Here is a 19,045-nt window from a genome sequence, read left to right on the forward strand (position 1 = left end):
GCGCGCTCTATAAGTGTCACTGATTGATTGATTGATTGATTCTCTTCCAGTCATTACTTGTAGGTAAGCAGGGTAGTACTCATAATCTTTTAATAAGATCCTCATATACTTAAATTGGAAGGCCCTATAGTATTCTAATATATCCGGGCTGGCTATTCCCCCTTGTTCTTTCTTCCTTCTGAGTTTTTTCCATGCTATTCTTGTTCCTTTTGATGACCTAATAAAACTGTTTAGTTCCCCTTGTAACTTCTTTATTGATTCCCTCTTAAATTCTAATGGGATTGTACTAAAAATATAGGTAAAATTGAATTTTGTTTTAAAACTCTTTTTATTTTAAAGACTTCGACAACAAGGCATAGTTTCACAGAATCACAACATAGGTAATGGCAAAAACAAGGTTCATCAATACACAATATGCTTTTGCCGTTGGAGTCACGGGGAAGGGGAGACATCTAAATCACTCAATCTGGGGGGGGGGGGGGTGGGGGGGGGCACATATTTCACCTCGGTACAAATTCCAAGGGGTCCACATCTTAGACCACTTCCGGGGGCAACCCCTCGCAATGTAAACAGATTTTTCTCGTTACATGCACCAATCAAGGTCTTTTTTCCATTCCGCAATTTTGGGTGATTGTGGGGCCCCCCAGTGCTGTGCGATATTTCTTTTAGCTATCATACAAGCCAGTGTGACCCAGTATATGGCGTAGGCGTTGAGGTCCGTGGGTTCCCAGATATTAAGGAGACACCTGGGAGCCTCTGGTCAGAGTTCAACCTTTAGGACTTCACTCATAATCGAATGTATCTTCTGCCAGTACTCCTGAATTATCCCACAGTGCCATATGGTGTGTATGAAAATACCCGGTTGGGTGCATCCCTTCTGCAGGACCCATCAGTTTGTCTCCCCATGTGAACCAGTTGCGGCCCTGTTAGATATATTCTGTGCAATATTTTGAGTTGCACTAGGCGGAGCCTTGCTGATATTGCAACTGTTATAGGGGATGAGATCGCGGTCTGCCACCCGTCATCATCTAGTTCTATACCGTCGCCCGTCCATTTCTCTCTCAGTATGGTCAAGGGGTCCCGCATGTTATTAATCCGCTTTTTGTAAGTCAGAGATATGGCCCGCTCGGGCAGGTGTCCATCAAGGAGTCTATCTTCCAGGGGGGTGCTATCAGGTAGTGCGGTGTCTCCTGGCAGTGCGGTCCGCAGTGCATGCCGGACCTGGAGATATCTGAACAGCTCGGAGTCAGCAAGTGAGTATTGAGTCTGCAAAGCACTGAACGGTTTTATTCCCCCCGCCTCCCAAAGATCACCAATTGTGGAAATACCGATCAAGTCCCACTTATCAAACCCCTTTGAGTTTCCCAGGTATCCTAGTTTTTGTGAGTCCCAAAGCGGGGTAGCAAGCGTTAATCTGTTGGCCCAGCCCAGTGACTGTGTCGCAGTGTGCCATATCTTGGTCGTGTGCTTGGTAGGCCCTGTCAGGGGGAACCTACCCGGAGTGGAGTATAGTGCTCGACCGTATGCCCCGTTAGGCAGGAGCCAGCAGTCCATACGGAACCCCGGGGCATCGGGGGGGGCCATAGGTGCCATGATTTATCGCGATCAGATGAGCTGCCCAATAGTATCTTTTAATGTCAGGCAGTCCAATTCCACCATCGTACCAGCCAAGCGTGAGCTTTGGTAATGCTATACGTGGCCTGCCGCCCCAGAGGAGATCCCTCTGAAGGTTCTCTATTTCCCCAAAGTACGAATTAGGAACGGGATCTGCGGCATTTTGCAAGGCATAGAGGAATCGCGGTAAGGACATCATTTTGAATAATGCCGCCCTACCCAGTAAGGAGATAGGGAGCGACTTCAAGTGTAGAACGTCGCTTTTAAGGCGTTGCAGGGGTGGGGTCAAGTTACGTGTATATCGGAGTGTCTGATCCAAAGAGATAAAGATGCCTAGATATTTGAATCCTTCAGTGGCGATCGATATTGGGCAGTTTCGGGGCAATTGCGGGGTGCTACCGCTCAGGACATATATGAGTGACTTCTGCCAATTGACTCTGAAGCCAGAGTATCTCCCAAAGATGTCTAGGATGTCAAATAGGACATTAAGGGATCTCTTAGGGGAGGCGAGGTAGAAGAGAACATCGTCCGCGTATAGGGATATTCGGTCTTCCCATCCCGGCGCCCATTGCAGCCCGCGAATAGCCACGTCGTTGCGGATCCACGCTGCAAGGGGTTCGAGGGCCATAGCGAACAGGAGGGGAGAAAGGGGGCAGCCTTGGCGGGTGCCACGACCAAGCTCGAAGGGAGCGGATTTTCTATTATTTACGACTACCTGCGCCATGGGTGCGGCGTATAGGAGTTTCACCCAGCTGATAAAGACCGGACCAAGGCCAAGTTTTGTTAGTACTGCAAATAGATAAGGCCATTCAAGGGTGTCAAATGCCATAGTGGCATCTAAGGACGCTATGACTGCGTCCTCTCGTATTGTGTGGACCCTACCCAATACCCCGTGTAATCTGCGCAAGTTCAAGGCCGTATTCCGCCGGGGCATAAAGCCCGACTGGTCGGGATGGACTAGGTCCCCCACAACCTTAATCAGTCTATTAGCAAGCACCTTAGCTAGTATTTTGAGCTCGGCGTTTAGCAATGAGATAGGCCGATAGGAGGAGCAATCAGTTTTGGGCTTCCCCTCTTTATGTATTGTGACGATCGTGGCCAAGCGCTGGTCCAGAGGCAATATCCCCGTCTCTAGGCTGCAGGTGTACATGGACCTGAGATAGTGTCCTAATTTGTCAGGGCGGAGCTTGTACAGCGTGATAGGGATATCGTTGGGGCCAAGAGCTTTACCTGGACGCAGTGCTCGTATTGCTATTGCGATTTCCTCAGTGGAGAGGGAGCTATCCAAGAATTGGCGGTCCGCCTCCGACAGGGCAGGAAGGGAAATGTCCCTTAGAAGCTCTAGGGAGTCCTCAACGGTGTGGGGGGCCACAGATTTGTATACTGTAGAATAGTGGGTTGCAAATTGAGTGGCTATCTCTTGGGGGTCCGTTACGGAGTTTCCGTCCACTCCCATGAGTTCAGGGACTAGGCGGCTAGCACGCTCTCTCTTATCGAGCTAGGCAATCAGTTTCCCCACTTTGTCTCCCCAATCATATATACGGCCCAGTTTTTCTTGTCCCAGTATTTTGGTGCGGTCAGTAACAAGGGCTCGATATTCATCCTGACAGAGTCGGAGTTCATGCATCGCTTCGGGTGTAGGGTTTGAGTTAACGGTATGTTCAAGCTGCTGCACCCGATGTTCAGCGTCAGAGATGTCCTTCAGTCTTTCCTTTTTGTCCCCCGCTATGAGGGACAGGGCCTGTCCTCGGATCACAGTTTTAAACGCTTCCCAGAGTATTTGCGGGGAGTCGACCGAATGTTCGTTGTCTGTAAAGTAGTCGTCAATAGCCTTGATCAGATCCCTACGTATCCTGGGGTTCTTGAGGTGCCAGGGATTGATGGGGGCGATGCGACCTATTTCTTTATGATCTAATACTACATGGGCCCATAGAGGGGAGTGGTCAGATATACCCCTAGGGAGATGCCTGATTTCGTGAATATGAGCAGCCTGGGAGGCGGGGGCAATCATGTAGTCTAATCGGGAGAGGCTGCGATGTGCGTTAGAGTAGAAAGTGTGTTGTATTTTGTCTGGGTTGTATGTTTTCCATATGTCCACTAAACCCATTGCATCCAAAAAATTTGAGAGGGAGTGTGCCGTTTGGGGCAGTTGACGCGGCGGGTGCCTGTCCAGCTCGCCCGATACAACAGAGTTAAAGTCCCCGCCTATGACAAGCTGCCCCACTGGTAGGGTAAGTAGTAGAGCACTAAGGTCGGCAATTGTAGTTGACTGCAGCCCAGGGGGTACATACACTGAAAGAAAGGTTATGGTATGTCCCTCCCACGTACCAGCTATACCCACGTATCGCCCACGGTCATCTACATAGGAGGATGTGACCGACAGCGGGAATGATTTTTTAATCATGATCCCCACTCCTCTCGAACTAGACGTGAAACCAGCATGTGCCACCATCGAGTATCCTCGCCTGCACATTGCTCCGCATTTGTTACCTATGAGGTGCGTTTCTTGGAGCAGAACTATGTCCGGGGACAGTCTTTTTATGTGCTGGGTAACCACACCCCGCTTAATTTTGTCCCCCAATCCGTTAACGTTCCAACTTAAGACTTTAAATTCCTTGTTGCATTGTGTACCCATTTGTGTGTCGGTGAGGAGTGAAATATCGATGTAGAGTTAAACACTATGCCATCAAATATAAAATCATACATACCAACCAGAAAAACCAACAGTCCCTCCCAACTCCCCCCCACCCTGCTGCCCTACACTCTGGGCTTCAAACTACCCATCAGAACAAAAATGCAGAGTGCCTGTCGCCCACAATAAGGGAAAAAGAATTAGAAAGAAAACCAGCTAAAGGAAGAACGTGGGGGGAGGCTATAGCAGTACCCCGAGCCTCACTCCCAAGTGTTAGTACATCGAAGCCATCATGCAAGAGAGTCAAAATGAGCGATGTCACGCAATGCCATAGCACTACGCTCAGTCCTGGATCTGATCGCCCCGCGGAGCCCTCCCGGTGGGCCCACTCACATCAGGAGTCGGTGACTCCACCATCATCAAGCGGTGTCCTGCACGGCTACTCCCCGCGTTTCAGTCGCCTGAGGGGCCAGTCCTCCGAGAATCCCCGCGACCGTCCAGCCAGTCAGAGGCGGCATCCGGATGGTCGAAGAAATAGGTTTTCCCATCCGCCTCCACATGCAACCTCGCGGGGAAGAGCATGGCGTACTTCAATTCTCTGGCCCGCAGCCGTTTTTTGACCTCTTGGAATGTGCGCCGTCGCATTTGTACCCCGCGGGTGAAATCGGGGAAAAAGGTTATATGTGCATTATCCAGGCGAATCGGGGGGACAACCCTGGTGGTCTGGAGGATAGTGTCTCTGTCTCGGTAATTTAACAGACGGGCCAGTATTGGGCGGGGTGGAGCCCCCGGCTTCGGGCAACCCCCCCCCCCGGCACTCTATGTGCCCTTTCTACAACAAAAAGTTTTGAGAGACCCTTAGGCTGGAGATTAGTTGTGATTAGTTTCTCAATAAAGCATGGCCCTCCATTTTTTCTGGCACCCCCAGGACGCGTATGTTATTGCGCCTCATTCTCCCTTCATACTCGTTGAGTTTCTCCTCGGTGGATTTGCGGAAGGCCCGCAGCTCAGCAACCTCAGGCTGCAGCTGCGAGGTGTCGCCCGCTAGTCCCTCTGTGGTGGTCTCGAGCTGCTGCACCCTCTCCCGGTAGTTGGCAGGGTCGGCCCTAATTAGCGTCATTTCGGAGGAGAGAATGTCTATGGAGGTTCGGACTCCGGTAATGGCTGTCATAAGATCCTTCATAGTGGGCTCGGTAGGATCCTGTGTCGCGCCGTGCTGGGCCACATCTCCCGGCGCCCTCTTATCAGGTTGATCGGCCTTTGTACATGTGTACCGGTCAAGTTTACTTTGCTTAGACGCTCTGGCTCCCTTGGTGCCGGACATCGCGGGGCCGGTGGTGGGTATCACACAGGTAGTAAGTCAGATCGAAAACAGGGGCAGCACCCGGGCAGAATGATCGTGGCAGCTGCTGCTCCAAGGAGATTGTTCAGCGCAGGACACGTAAGTATGGCGATACAAAATAGCGTCCCCTCGCCGTGTACAGGTCGCGAGGGGCAAGCGGGACCTCCGCAGCTCACCCCCGGCAAAGGAGAGTTCAGTTCAGGGGAAGGATATGTGGCGCCCAGCCCTGCAGACTCTGCCCACCACCTCGCCACCACACCCTCGCCACGCAATCCCTGACTTCAGTCGGGAAGCCAAACTGCGCCAATGTGGTGTGTCCCAAGGGTAGTGCTCCGCCCAAATTCTAGGTTACCCGCGGATCGGGTGGCAAAGGATCCCCACAGTCCCTTCAGCATGACGCAACCAGGTAGAACGCCACAGTCACCAGGGCAGCACAGCTGAGAGCGTCCACGATCAGCCCCTCGCCGCAGCGCGCCCCACCTCAGCACAGAAAACAGAGGCTCACCACTCCGCCTCCAGAGTCGAACACGCAGCTCCGGTGGTAGCCATTATCCCCCAGCCGCGACCGCGAGGAGCGCAGGTCGGTGTCCTCCGCCGTCACTGGAGGCGGGGGGGGAATCCCCCGCCCCAGTGGCGTCCCGCGGGTCCCCCGGCGGCAGGATTGGGGACCCCAGAGAGGCCCCCCAAACCAGAAGATGATGCAGCTCCACGGGGGTGGGGAGAATCCCTTCCGTCCGGTACGACGCCGCCGATGTGCTCCCAGTGCAAGGGTGGGGGGGGGGGAACAGCGCCGCTGCGTGATGTGGGGTGTGCCTCTCACCCTCGAGAGGGGACACCCAAGCCGGCGTCACAGCGCCGTCAGCCTCCAGGCACCTTCCAGCGAATCGTAGCCGTCCACACCTCCGCGCCGGCGTCCAGGCTCACCTTAGTCCCCGGCTGCGGCAACTCCCCTAGGCCCCAATATGACGGGACTCGTATCTCCGGATCGGAGGCAGCACCGGGGCCCCACGAAGCAGGGGCCGGGTCCGCTAGTCGCGGGGAGTCAGGTTTTAGTGCTTGATGGCAGGATAAGTAGCAGGATAAGCGTGCGGGAGGAGGTTATCGGCGGAGCCGAGGCACTACACGTCCATCTTGCCTCGAAGCTAGGCCACGTCCCCAAAATTGACATTTTTATTATATTCGATTTCCCCAGAAACATCAATGGAAGACCCCCCCATACTTTTAGTTGTTTCTTGACCTCAGCACTAATTTTGTTAAAGTTTATCTGGGCTATTTTATCCAGGTCTTTGACCAACTCTATGCCTAAGTATCTTATCTTTTCCTTGACCAAGTGATTATTACTACGGGTATTCCATTCCATCATTTCTGTTTTTTTCCTGATTAATCAGGTATCCGGATGCTTTCCCAAAATTATTCAAGGTTTCTCCTATAGTGTTAATCGACCCCTCCAGATCGTTCGTGAAGATCATCAAATCGTCTGCGTAGAGGGCTACCTTTTTCTCCCACCCTTGATAAGAGAAAGGGGATATTCCGAGGTTGTTTCGAAGATTATATGCAAGGGGTTCGATATATAGATCAGAGCAGGGGATACAGGGGACAACCCTGTCTCGTACCTCTCTTGATCTCTATATTTTCTGTAAGATTCCCATTGATTAGTATCTTTGCCCTTGGGTCTCTATATAGCCTCTTCACCATTCCTTGAAAATTTTCTCCCAATTCATATTTATCCAGGACACTATTTAAAAACAACCAGTTCACTCTATCGAATGCCTTGGCTGCATCAAAGGTGATTATGGAAAGGGGCATCTTTCCCTGTACGGCTAGATCTATTGTTCCAATCAGTTCGTGGGTCAGGTCTTGAATCTGTCTACCTTTCACAAACCCCTTCTGATCGTTGTTAATTAGGGCTCCTGCTACCTTCCCTAACCTCTTTGCCATGATCTGTAAAAATCTTGTAATCACAATTCAGTAAAGATATAGGGCAGTAGGACTCGCATTTTCCCGGGTTCTTCCCTGGTTTTAACAAAACGTTAATTACCGCATCATTCCACGAGTCTGGGAACTCTCCCTTCTCTTCAAAGATGTTATTTAACAGATCTGTATACTGTGTTTGTCGACCTTCGCGCGGCCTTTGACCTGGTTCCCAGGGTCAAACTTTGGACCGTCTTAGCAAATCTTGGAGTGCCTGCCCCCCTGTTGAATATTATAATCCGTTTACACAAGGGGAACTTCGCTCAAGTAAGGTATGGGAAGTCTGGTACTCTCACCCCAAGATTCTTTATGTAAACGGAGCCTTCACGTACTTGAATAGGGTTGTAAATAGTGATGCTCCTAAGTTGGACCGTAACAGGATTCCGGTGATAATGTTCGCCGACGATACCCTGCTGCTCTCCAAATCTCCCCTGGGTTTGCAGAGGGTGCTAGATGGGTTTGAGCTTTTTTGTTATGAACAGGGATTGGAAATCAACACGTTGAAAACCAAATTCATGATTTTCAACCCTCCACTTAGAACACGCCCAAACCCCTCTATAGGCGGCATTATCCTGGAAAGAGTTCACACCTTCGAATATTTAGGCCTTACCCTAAACGAAGGATTATCCTGGTCCTCCCATCAAACAAAAGCCCACCTAAAACTAGCCCAGTCGACTGGTGCAATTTTAAAGTTTTACAACTCTTCATCTGAAAAGCCCTTAGCTCCACCTCTTGAAATCTATAAGCTTCAGGTTCGTGGACGGATTCTATATGGTGCAGAACTCTGGGGTTCTAAATGCTGTAATGAGATCCCACTTGTGGAATCCAAGTTTATAAGACATCTAACAGCTTTACCCCAAAGTACCCCTTTGTTTCCCGTAAAATTGGATTTGGGTTTACGACCAATAGAAGAAGTCATTGTCTTAAAGCCATTGATTTTTTGGAGGAGGATATGGTCAACACCTGAGCTGGAGGTCTATAAGAATGAGTTAGCGGAAATACTGAGTCTTCCAAGTGCAGCCAAATTTCCTTGGTTATCATATGTAAAGAAACAATTGACTGCACTTAGACTATCGGATCTTTGGTCAGACCCAGAGTTGGCTTGTACTACTATTTCTCGGAAAAAACGTATTAAAATATATCATGAGCACAAATTAGCAGAGACTATTTCTAAATCCCAACCTTTTATCTTAACCCAATCTTTTTTAAAAGTTAAAGACGATTATCATTTAGAGCTGGCTTTAAGTGAGATTAGACCTTACTTTACTAGGAAATTGTTTTTACAGTGGAGATACGGCACACTGCCACTAAGAGCATTTACAGCCAAATGGTGGCATCCCACGTTGCAAAATTGTCCAAGTTGCGATGCAGAATTAGAGTCAGATTTACATATGTTATTCTTCTGCCCCGCCTACAGAAAGAGTAGGAAATATTGGATTATACCTATTTGTAGGAATTTAGGGTTTGCACATTGTATGGAAGCCTATAGAGTTTTTAAATCAGACTCCTCTAGGCAAATAGTATTTGCAATTTCTTCATTCCTTGCAGCAATGTGGAGGACAAGAAGATTACAACTGTCCTAGTTTGATTTTGTCAACTTGCCTTTTGTCCCAAAATTGATGATTGTCTGCCGTATAATCTAATTTAACTTAAATTTTATTATTACTGTTAGTATTGCACAGGTTCGAGTTTTGGAATGATTGTCTCATATCTGTTTTTTTCCTTTTATGATAACTGTATTGTTTTTACTTATGTTTGTGCTTTTATGACTAAATTAGTCGCAATAAAGTTGGAAAGAAAGAAGAACAATAAAGAATTCATTAGGTAGAGCATCCGGTCCTGATGCCTTTCCTCTCTTTAAACTCCTAATGACGTCTTCAACTTCTTTATTTGTGATTTTAGCATTTAAATCTTCTTTTTCCTCCTGTGTTAATATTGGAAGATCTAGATCGTCTATATACTCTCGGAGTTGTTCATTTGTTGGTTTAATATCTTCGGTATATTAAGTCCACAAAAAATTTCACAAATTCCTGCATAATCAAGGAGTCTTCAGAACTTGTTTCATCAGAGTCCCCAAGTTGGATGTTTGCTGTCTTATTTCTAGTCTGATCTGTTTTCGTCTTCCATGCCAACATCTTACTGCACCCCTCTCCATATTCATAATGGGACAGTTTGCTGGTCTCCCATTTCTCTCTCACAATATTCTCCAGTAGTTCTGCCAGAGCTTCCTTTTTTGTTGACCTTTCAAACTCCATTTTTTCCCTTTTAGATATTATCGTTTCTGTCACTAATTGCATATCCAGTGACTTTATTGTCACTTCAAGTTGACCAATTTCTTGTTTTATTATTTTTGATTTATGGGCCGCCAAACTTAACAACTTTCCTCTGATAACTGCCTTATAGGCGTCCCAGACTATTTGTATAGAAGTACTGTTTTTATTAATTTGAAAATAGAGTTCTGTTTCTCTTGTAAGTACTTCTATATTTTGCGGATCTACTAGAGTTGTACGTGCCACTGTTAAAAAAAAAAAAAAAAAGGGAAATAAATAATGAAGAAAGACCCGACAGTAGTTAATATATTATCTTGGAATGTCAACGGCCTCAGAACTAAAAGTAGGAGACGGAGAGTATTTGAATATTTGAAAACAATAGATAGTGAAATCATAATACTACAGGAAACACACCTCTTGAAAAATGAATGGGAAGAAATAATAAAAACTTTGAGGTGGGTGGACTCCTACGCCTGTACAAATCAAAATTGTTGTATTAAAGGAGTGGCTATTTTATTTAAGAAATCCCTTAAGGCAAGAATAGAGTTGGTGGAAGTTGACCGGAAAGGGCGTTGGGTGGTAACCAGAGTAAGAATAGCCAATAAACAGTACACTATTGTAGGTTACTATGGACCTAATACAGACGACCCAGACCCTTTACAAAAATGGTGTACTCAACTATTAACAGAGACCTCCCCGATAATTATAGGGGGAGATTTAAATCTTGGATTCTAAGATGGATTGTCTCCCCCAGAGAAGAGAAGTAAACTTGACTAAAATGAGGGAATGGCTGGAGATCTGTATAAAAGACCTGGGCTTGGTAGACATTTGGAAAGAGAAAGGAGAAAATAGGCAAGGTTTTACATTCCAAAATAAAAAATTAAACCTGTTGTCCAGAATAGATTATTTTTTAGTAGATAGAACCTTAATAGACAGCACTCAGAAGGTACAGCACTTGCCGGCTCATTTATCCGAACACTCAGCAGTATTATTAAAACTCCAAATGAAACACAACCCCACTCAAACAAGATGAACAGTGAATGTATGATTGTATATGTATCAGATTTATGTATATTGGATCATTATTAACACTATAATGGAAACTGTATTTATTATTGGAAATACCAGGTATTTTTTCATTAAAAAAAAAAAAAGTGACTGCTGGATGAGGACGGGCAAACACTGAGACTGGAAGGCATCAAGTACTGCAGGATGAGGGCGTGCAAACACTGATACTGGAATACGTCAAGTGACTCCAGGATGAGGGCGTGCAAACACTAAATTGACTACAGGTTGAGTCCCTGCAAACACTGAGACTTGAAAACATCAAATGACTCCAGGATGAGGGCGTGCAAACACTGAGACTGGAAGACCTCAAGTGACTGCAGGATAAGAGCGTGCAAACACTTATACTGGAAGACATCAAGTGACTGCAGGATCAGGATGTACAAACACTGAGATTGGAAGACATCAAGTGACTGCAGGATAAGAGCGTGCAAACACTGAGACTGGAAGACATCAAGTGACTCCAGGATGAGGGCGTGCAAACACTGAGACTGGAAGACATCAAGTGGCTGCAAGATGAAGGCGTGCAAACGCTGCGACTGGAAGATATCAAGTGACTCCAGGATGAGGGCATGCTGACACTGAGACTGGAAGACATAAAATGACTCCTGGGTAAGGGCATGCCAACACTGAGACTGAAAGACGTCAAGTGAATGCCGGATGAGGGCGTGCAAACACTGAGACTGGAAGACATCAAGTGACTGCAGGATCAGGACGTACAAACACTGAGACTGGAGGACATCAAGTGACAGCAGGATGAGGGTGTGCAGACACTGATCAGGAAGACATCAAGTGACTGCTGGATGAGGACGGGCAAACACTGAGACTGAAAGACATCAAGTGACTGCCAGATGAGGGCGTGTAAACACTGATACTGGAAGACATCAAGTGACTCCTGGATGAGGGCGTGCAAACACTGATACTGGAATACCTCAAGTGACTGCAGGATGAGCGCATGCCAACACTGAGACTGTAAGACCGCAAGTGACTCCAGGATAAGGGCGTGCAAACACTGATATTGGAAGACATCAAGTGACTCCAGGATGAGGGTGTGCAAACACTGAGACTGGAAGACATCAAGTGACTGCAGGATGAGGGCGTGCAAACACTGATATTGGAAGACATCAGGTGACTCTAGGATGAGGACGTGCAAACACTTGAGACTGGAAGTGACAGCACTCGGTACAGAGACACTTTTTCAGTGGGAAATTTAAATTTAAATAGGGAAGAGAAACCTCAGCTCTGGAAATGTAAGAGGCAATAACTGGGAGACCTAGACAAATTGAGTCAGAGACGTTTTTAGTCACAGACAACAGCAAGACAAATTCACCAAATTGAAGTTTGGGCTACCGGAACAGGAAGAGTCCTGCACTAGGAGAGAGCCACAGATCCCACAACAGTGAGACACCAATATCAAGACAGACCAACTGATGCCAACACTGGGACGAACAGACACTGACTGTGACTCTTGAACGTGATGTTGACATGTTATTTCATATTGCTCCTTAAAACTGATGTCCTTTTTTCGACATTGCTAGGATGTTTTCCACACTGTCCCTAAAAAATGCTGCCAAGACTTCTACAATTTGCCATGTCTTATTTGTACATTGTTTCATAATATTGCCATACCCCTTTTCAACATTGCCCTGCCATTAAACCTTTGTGACTAAAAAAGGGACATGCCAGCTTCTGCATTATACTGCTTGCACATTTTTGACTTGCTATTTTCTCATTGAGATGTTCTATTTCACATCACTGTGTCATTTTCCACATTGTTATGAAAGTTTCACATTGTCCCCTGCAAACAATCAAGGCAGTGTTCACATTGCATTGTCCAATTTTACATTGCAATTCCAGTTTTACGTTACTTCCTTTTTATGCATGTTTCTTCTGCCCTCAGAAAATGTCCATGCTAATCTCCTTGTTGCACAAAATAACCACTTATTGCCAGAACACATTACACCTAGAAAACTGCCATCCCACTTTCCACATAGCCCCAGTGCACTGCTTGTTTCTACGTCCCCATTTTGAATTCCATTTAGGCTCACAAAAATACAATTTCAGGTTCTACATTGCAATACCATTTTACACATTGCCATGCTAAATTCCACAAAGCCATCCCAATTATATGTTGACCCTAGAAAATGTGTATTTCTTGTTTATACCCGGCCAAACAAATTTCCAGAAAGCAATTCCGGTTTCCACATTGCCATGCAGTTTCACATTGTTCCTGTTTAGCATATAGGACTGTGTCAACTTCTGCATTGTGGTAGATCATTTCCAGGCTACTATCCACATTGTGCAGAGCAGCACACGTGCAATACCCAATTTTAACATTGCTTCTCTTTAGTTTGTCATGTCAGTTAAACATTTCAGTGCCATTTTCGCGTTGCTGGTATCCACATTGACGTGCCAGTTTCCATTTTGCTACTCCTGTTTTCATGTTGTGCCATCTAGGCACACATTTTCATGCTAGGTTGTAAATTGCTCCAAAATTGCACGTGCCAGTTTACAAACGACCTTGCAATTTTTTCAATATTTCCCATGTCAGCCTCCTCCTTGAAATGACAGTTCGCACATTGCCTTTACAGAATGTCATGGCATTACCCTACGTAAATGTGTATTTTCATGACGCTCGCTACACTGCCCGTAGTAAATTGCAAGTTTGTGCATTGCCCCTAGAAAATTGTTGTGCTACATACCAAAATTACTAGCCCATGTTTTCTTGGACCTCAGAAAATTGTCTTGGTGGTTTTTCTCAATGCAGTTGCCACATCAGTTTCCAGATTGTCCTAAAAAAATTTAAAGTATAGGTTTGGATATTTCAGATCCTGTACTTGTTTTACTTGCTTGAATACCCCGTTTTTAAAACTATTTATTCATTGGTTTTATTGTAAGGACTTTTTCTTAGTCAGCTTCTTTCTTCACTTACAAAGTGCTCATTGCCCCTTATCTAAGGACTGTGAGATGCTCCTGTCTATTGAGATTTTATGGATAAATGTTTTGAGTATTTTTTCCAATCTGTCGCTGATCTTAAATATGTGCAATATTTAATCGCATTTTCTACAAAGCGCACCAGAATTTACTGCAATATTTTTGTAAAATGACAACTTACATTAGTCGCACTCTGACAAGCCCAAGGAATGTGAGATGCACTTTTACAAAGTAGCAGTCCCAAGATCTTGTTAACTCTACTAATAATTTTCCATGTAGCAATAAGAGATGCCAGTTCGAGATGACAAATCTAACTTGCGTGAAACCTTTTTGTACCTTAGGGCCCGTTGTTGCATTACGATATCTCTGAGGTTGGAGTAATTATCACCTAACAGCCAATTTCAGAAATGATTTTAAGCTCTGCAAGGTTATAAGATCAGAATCAAGAGTAAGTTCCTTGCACTTTGAAGATAGATATAATTTCAACTGTAACTTAGCCCACACATTTCCTCTGTTTTAGATAAAGACAAAAACAGACCTCATTCTGTCTTATGTATTCTATTGCTTTATCTCCAGCTCTACTGGTCCCGCAATAGCATTTGACTCGTATGCTTTTCTCGTTTTGTATAGTCCAGAAGAGCATACTAAGCAGCTTCTGTGCTTGCTGCAGACCTACCCACCTCCAAGAGCAACAGTGGTCAGGGAGTTGCCTTGCTAAGTTTCAAAAAGCAACAAATGAATTATATTCTAATAAATTTAGTGTTGGGTGATGTGCCCTACAAAAACAATGGTGGATGCATAAATTAAGTATAGACTTTACTTTATGATCTTAACCGTAGTAACGATTCAGCTGAGTATCTTATACAGCGTTTATTAAAAAATCTTAAACCTGTTGTAATACTTTTCATTAAGATTGTAGCAAGCTGCGACCTTTAGCCTAAGGGGGACATGACCAATACTCCAAGATAACTTTAAGATTTAACTTTATATTCTGACAGTGTATTGACCATGAATAGTTTAGTATATAGTTTGGATTAACATTGGATGAATTCTCTGTATTATAAGTGTTCAATTTATTCAGCAGTCTTTGCAGACCAACTGGAGTTCGGGTCAGATGTAAGAGACTTCTTAGCGGTCACAAACACTCTTATTGGCAAAGAGTGTTTACGACAGCTACAAAGTTATTTTCAATGTACTAAGCTCATTTTATTAGTCACTATAGCTTTACTAACTCCTAAAATGTGTTTCCTTATAAATAATAAATTGCAGTTTGGAAGGCCTGTTGTGGGCATCCCTACCAATTTGTGATTCAGCTCCCTAAATATCAGTGTTTTGCAACTGAAATGTTAGTCCCAAACCACTGAAAAATTAGAAACTCCCAAGTTGTTGTTTTAAATCATCCTCTAAGAGGAAGATGTCATCTTCCAAACCCTTCCCTTTATGAATAGCGGTGACTGCTTCAGAGGGAATAGGCTCACTGCAACTTTTCAAGCATGAAATCGTTTTTTTTTCTTTTTAATAAATGTAAAAGCAACCCCCTTTTTTTTTTTTTAATAAATGGAATAGTCGTCTTCTGCCCCTTACAGGCCACCCCCCCCTGTGATTTCAGCCAGTTATGGTGATTTGCAAATTGCAACCTGTCTAATTAATATTCACTGGGCAGGTCGGACTGGAACTTACTACGATTCGGTACATAGGTTGGTTTACAAAAAATATAGTGGTTGCTAAGCGAAGAGTCTCAATTTGCATACAGTTTTTACTACCAGTATCATATACCTAGGCAATATCTGGGCCTAAATCATCTCAATACTTCATGAGATTCCGCGGATAAACTCCCACTTTTGGCCAGAGACTATTGAGTTTTTTTAAAACGAGCTGGAAATACGCCCAAAAAGCTTGAAAAGGGAATAAAACCATAACACAGCCATGTTTTAAGGCCATTTACTGGGGGAATTCTATTAGTACTGGTACAGCCCTCTGCAAAACAAACCTTCACCCAGGTATTGCGATATGGAATGCTCTCACGTTCAAGCAGCCCATGGTTAACCTCTAGTCCTGAAACATACAAGAGGGTAATGGAAGGCTGCTTGCAATTTGTCTAACCACTGGGCAGCAGCTCTGGGTAGCACTCCAACCCTTCGTTCTTTTGCTCACCACGCCACCTCAGTTTGGACCCAGTCTTATGCAAATCAGTCTTGACCATACTTGCAATGGGAACCGTCCAGCCCGAACTGCCAAGCCAGGTTCCTCACTGAACCGTTGTGCAAGCAACCGCTAGTCTTATCAGATCAGTCCATAACAATTGATGATTTCCTTAGTAAAAGGCGAATGAATAATCCATTCAAGTTCACAAGTATAAACCTTTATATGTGGCTTTCCTGGCGAAACAACGTAACACAGATATGTTATTAATCTTAGTGCAGCCTCCTCCCGCGCTTCTCTCTGCTCCAATTGTCATCCTTTGTGGCGACATTTCTATTTTAATGTGTATATATTAGGAATGTATCACTATATGTTTTAGCAAGTGACTCTTTGTTGCATAGAATGTTTTGTATTGTTTGTGTTTTTTGTTATGTAATATGCAATTTGTGCTCACTTTAAATGTTGAGTTTGTGTCTCACACTTGAATTTTGATTCCCCTTTTTAACAAATCAACACATGATCAAATTTGTGTTTGCAAATGTATAAAGAGAAAATTATAAATATAAAAATAATGACATACAAATAATGCTTAAACTTTTTGATTAATAAAACTGTGAATTATTAACCCATTTCTGTGGTACATGGTTGTTGCTGTATATTGATTGTGGAGATATTCCCCATAGCTTAACTATTTTTTGAGAAGAGGTTTTTGTTCATATTGTGTTTCCCTTCCCTGCTACCCTCTTCTCATATTCGTATATCAGGGACCCTCTTGTTGTTTACTACAGCCCCCTCCCGATGCCTGCTTGCTTAGTAAGAAGTAACTCATTTTCAGTAATCCATTATTGAATACGGTTTATATGCTTTAATATATAAAAATCTAAATGCAGATATAGACACACAGTAACTCATTTTCAGTAATCCATTATTGAATACGGTTTATATACTTTAATGTATAAAAATGTAAATACAGATATAGACACACAGACGTGTGTGTGTATATATATATATATATAACATTTCCCATCACAGTCCATTAAAGCTATTAAACAAAGTGCACTGTGAACAAAATGTTCACAGTGCGCTTGATTTTGCACTTAATTTTGTCCAATTTAAATTGAAATGTGTATAATCATTTGAGGCTGGGGCTCTCTAGCTTCTAGCCAGTCTAGTTAATTTAACCACATCCTCTTCACATAGGTTCCTGAGCCCATCAAAATAATTTCTAACACGGATTGGACTCTGGTTGAATTGTAACCAAGCCATAAGTTAATACGTATTAACCATTGTCTTGCTTTTACTTGTGCCTAATGCTGTTTAGTGCCTCAATCCCTTAAAATTTTCATTACTGGAGCATTCATGCATCCGCTGCCTTTAAGTTCCTTCAAAGTCTGCTTCAACTTGGATAATGCCTTGCTAATACTCTTTTTGCCATTGTAGACTTCTGAACGAGTATTGTTTTTTTAATGGCTATTTACTTACTGAATGGCCTAAGGTTATTAATCATTTACACAAGTACACGCATTTCCTATTGAACCAAATTGTGTCAGTAGATTTGCATTGGACTCGTCGTGTGCATTTGTTGTAGTATGTTATAGTACAGAATATGATCTAAGGCCCTTATGTATAAGCACATGTCCCCATAGAAACAGAATGGAGTCAACTTTCTATTACATCAGGCCATACGTCCTTACTTTTGTTAGTATATGCAAAATTAAGTTTGGTACTTTCCACATACCTATTGTCAACATCTTCTTTAAGCTTGTGAGAACATTTAATGGGTTGACCACCTCAGGTTACAATCTGTGTTTGAATTGTGTAGTATTGAAAATGTCTTCCAACTCTTCTGCCTCGGGATGATGATCACCAATTACATTTCCATCCATCCTCCATAAGGGAGTCACTAAACTGCACTTAAAAGGTTCTCGGTTTCAGTAACGAGTTATGATACACATCCCATGATCATATTTACTATCATTGAGATAATAGATGCCATTTAAAAGAATGAGTAACGCTTCTGTTGCATTGTCGTACAGGAGGGAGGTAAATATTCATAACAAGCATTCAGCGAGCTTTAGGGTTGCCTATCAGTCATCAATCATGTTAATCTTACACCAAGTTGATATTTTTTGTAAACATCAGTACCTGTGTACTTAGTACTATTAATGAGTTCATTTTCATTAATTCACCTTTTGATTGACACCTTACAATAGGACTAGTTAAGATATCAAATGATTTGCGTTCATTCCAGGAGACTTTCTTGTTAATTCTACTGTAAGCAAATAGTCTCAACACTACTATGATATATAGAAGGCATGGGGTCATTGCTATTAAAAGCCCCAGTATGATTTCAAAACTAGGTTTCCAAAAGTCGGTGTTACCCAATCTAGAATTGATGGGTCAATCTGCGTTATCCAGATCAGTTTCATAAGTGGAATTCTAGCCTCTATGGACGCCTGCAACCAGCTCCAGTCTTCACCTTATCGGTCTTAGATGGAATGTTTGTTCAGACTGCACAAAGGAAGCCCGTTCAAAAGTCTACACTTGATCTTTTTCACTCCGAGCCGTGGCTAGCTGTGAACTCAGTGCAGTCCTTATTTAGTAAAAGATCTTGGCTTAAATTGCTTGTTAAGGTCCCAGATTTATTGTTGGGTGTAATTGATTTCTGAGCCCCTTTTGTGTACCCCCGTAGGTAGTGCATTTAGCAGGGTATGATGACAGTTTACTAAAACAATTAAGTGGAGTATCGCACCGTTCAATATAATCTGTTATCTGTCCTTAGTAGATACCTGTAGTCGCAATAGCACTTGATGTTAATAGAGATAATATTTGGACCATATTTTTTAATTTTTATTTCAAAATAAGCTTTTGTAGATGAAGGTGTTGACTATAACTTTTTTTAATCGCACATATTTGTGAAAAATAACTTGCCTATGATAAGTGACATTCTACCATTTTGGGTTGTGGTGATGAGACAAGTTGACTTGAATATACATTAGAAAAGTAGGTTAATGTTAATAAAGTTAATAAATGTAAAAACCAAAACTCCATAAAGAGGGTCTGAACTGAGTTTGT

The 19,045-nt window shown here is 43.8% G+C and overlaps 2 protein-coding genes across 7 annotated transcripts in view; one reads left to right on the forward strand and one right to left on the reverse strand.

The window, feature by feature from the left end:
- The window catches only part of LOC146822122 (uncharacterized), a 517,517-nt gene that overhangs the window by 257,151 nt on the left and 241,321 nt on the right, over positions 1-19,045 (reverse strand). The window lies entirely within an intron of this gene.
- Positions 1-19,045, forward strand: part of MAPRE3 (microtubule associated protein RP/EB family member 3) — a 767,705-nt gene that overhangs the window by 224,965 nt on the left and 523,695 nt on the right. The window lies entirely within an intron of this gene.

This window comes from Triturus cristatus, chromosome 6 (assembly GCF_964204655.1).
Source record: "Triturus cristatus chromosome 6, aTriCri1.1, whole genome shotgun sequence".
Taxonomy (NCBI): Eukaryota; Metazoa; Chordata; class Amphibia; order Caudata; family Salamandridae; genus Triturus; species Triturus cristatus.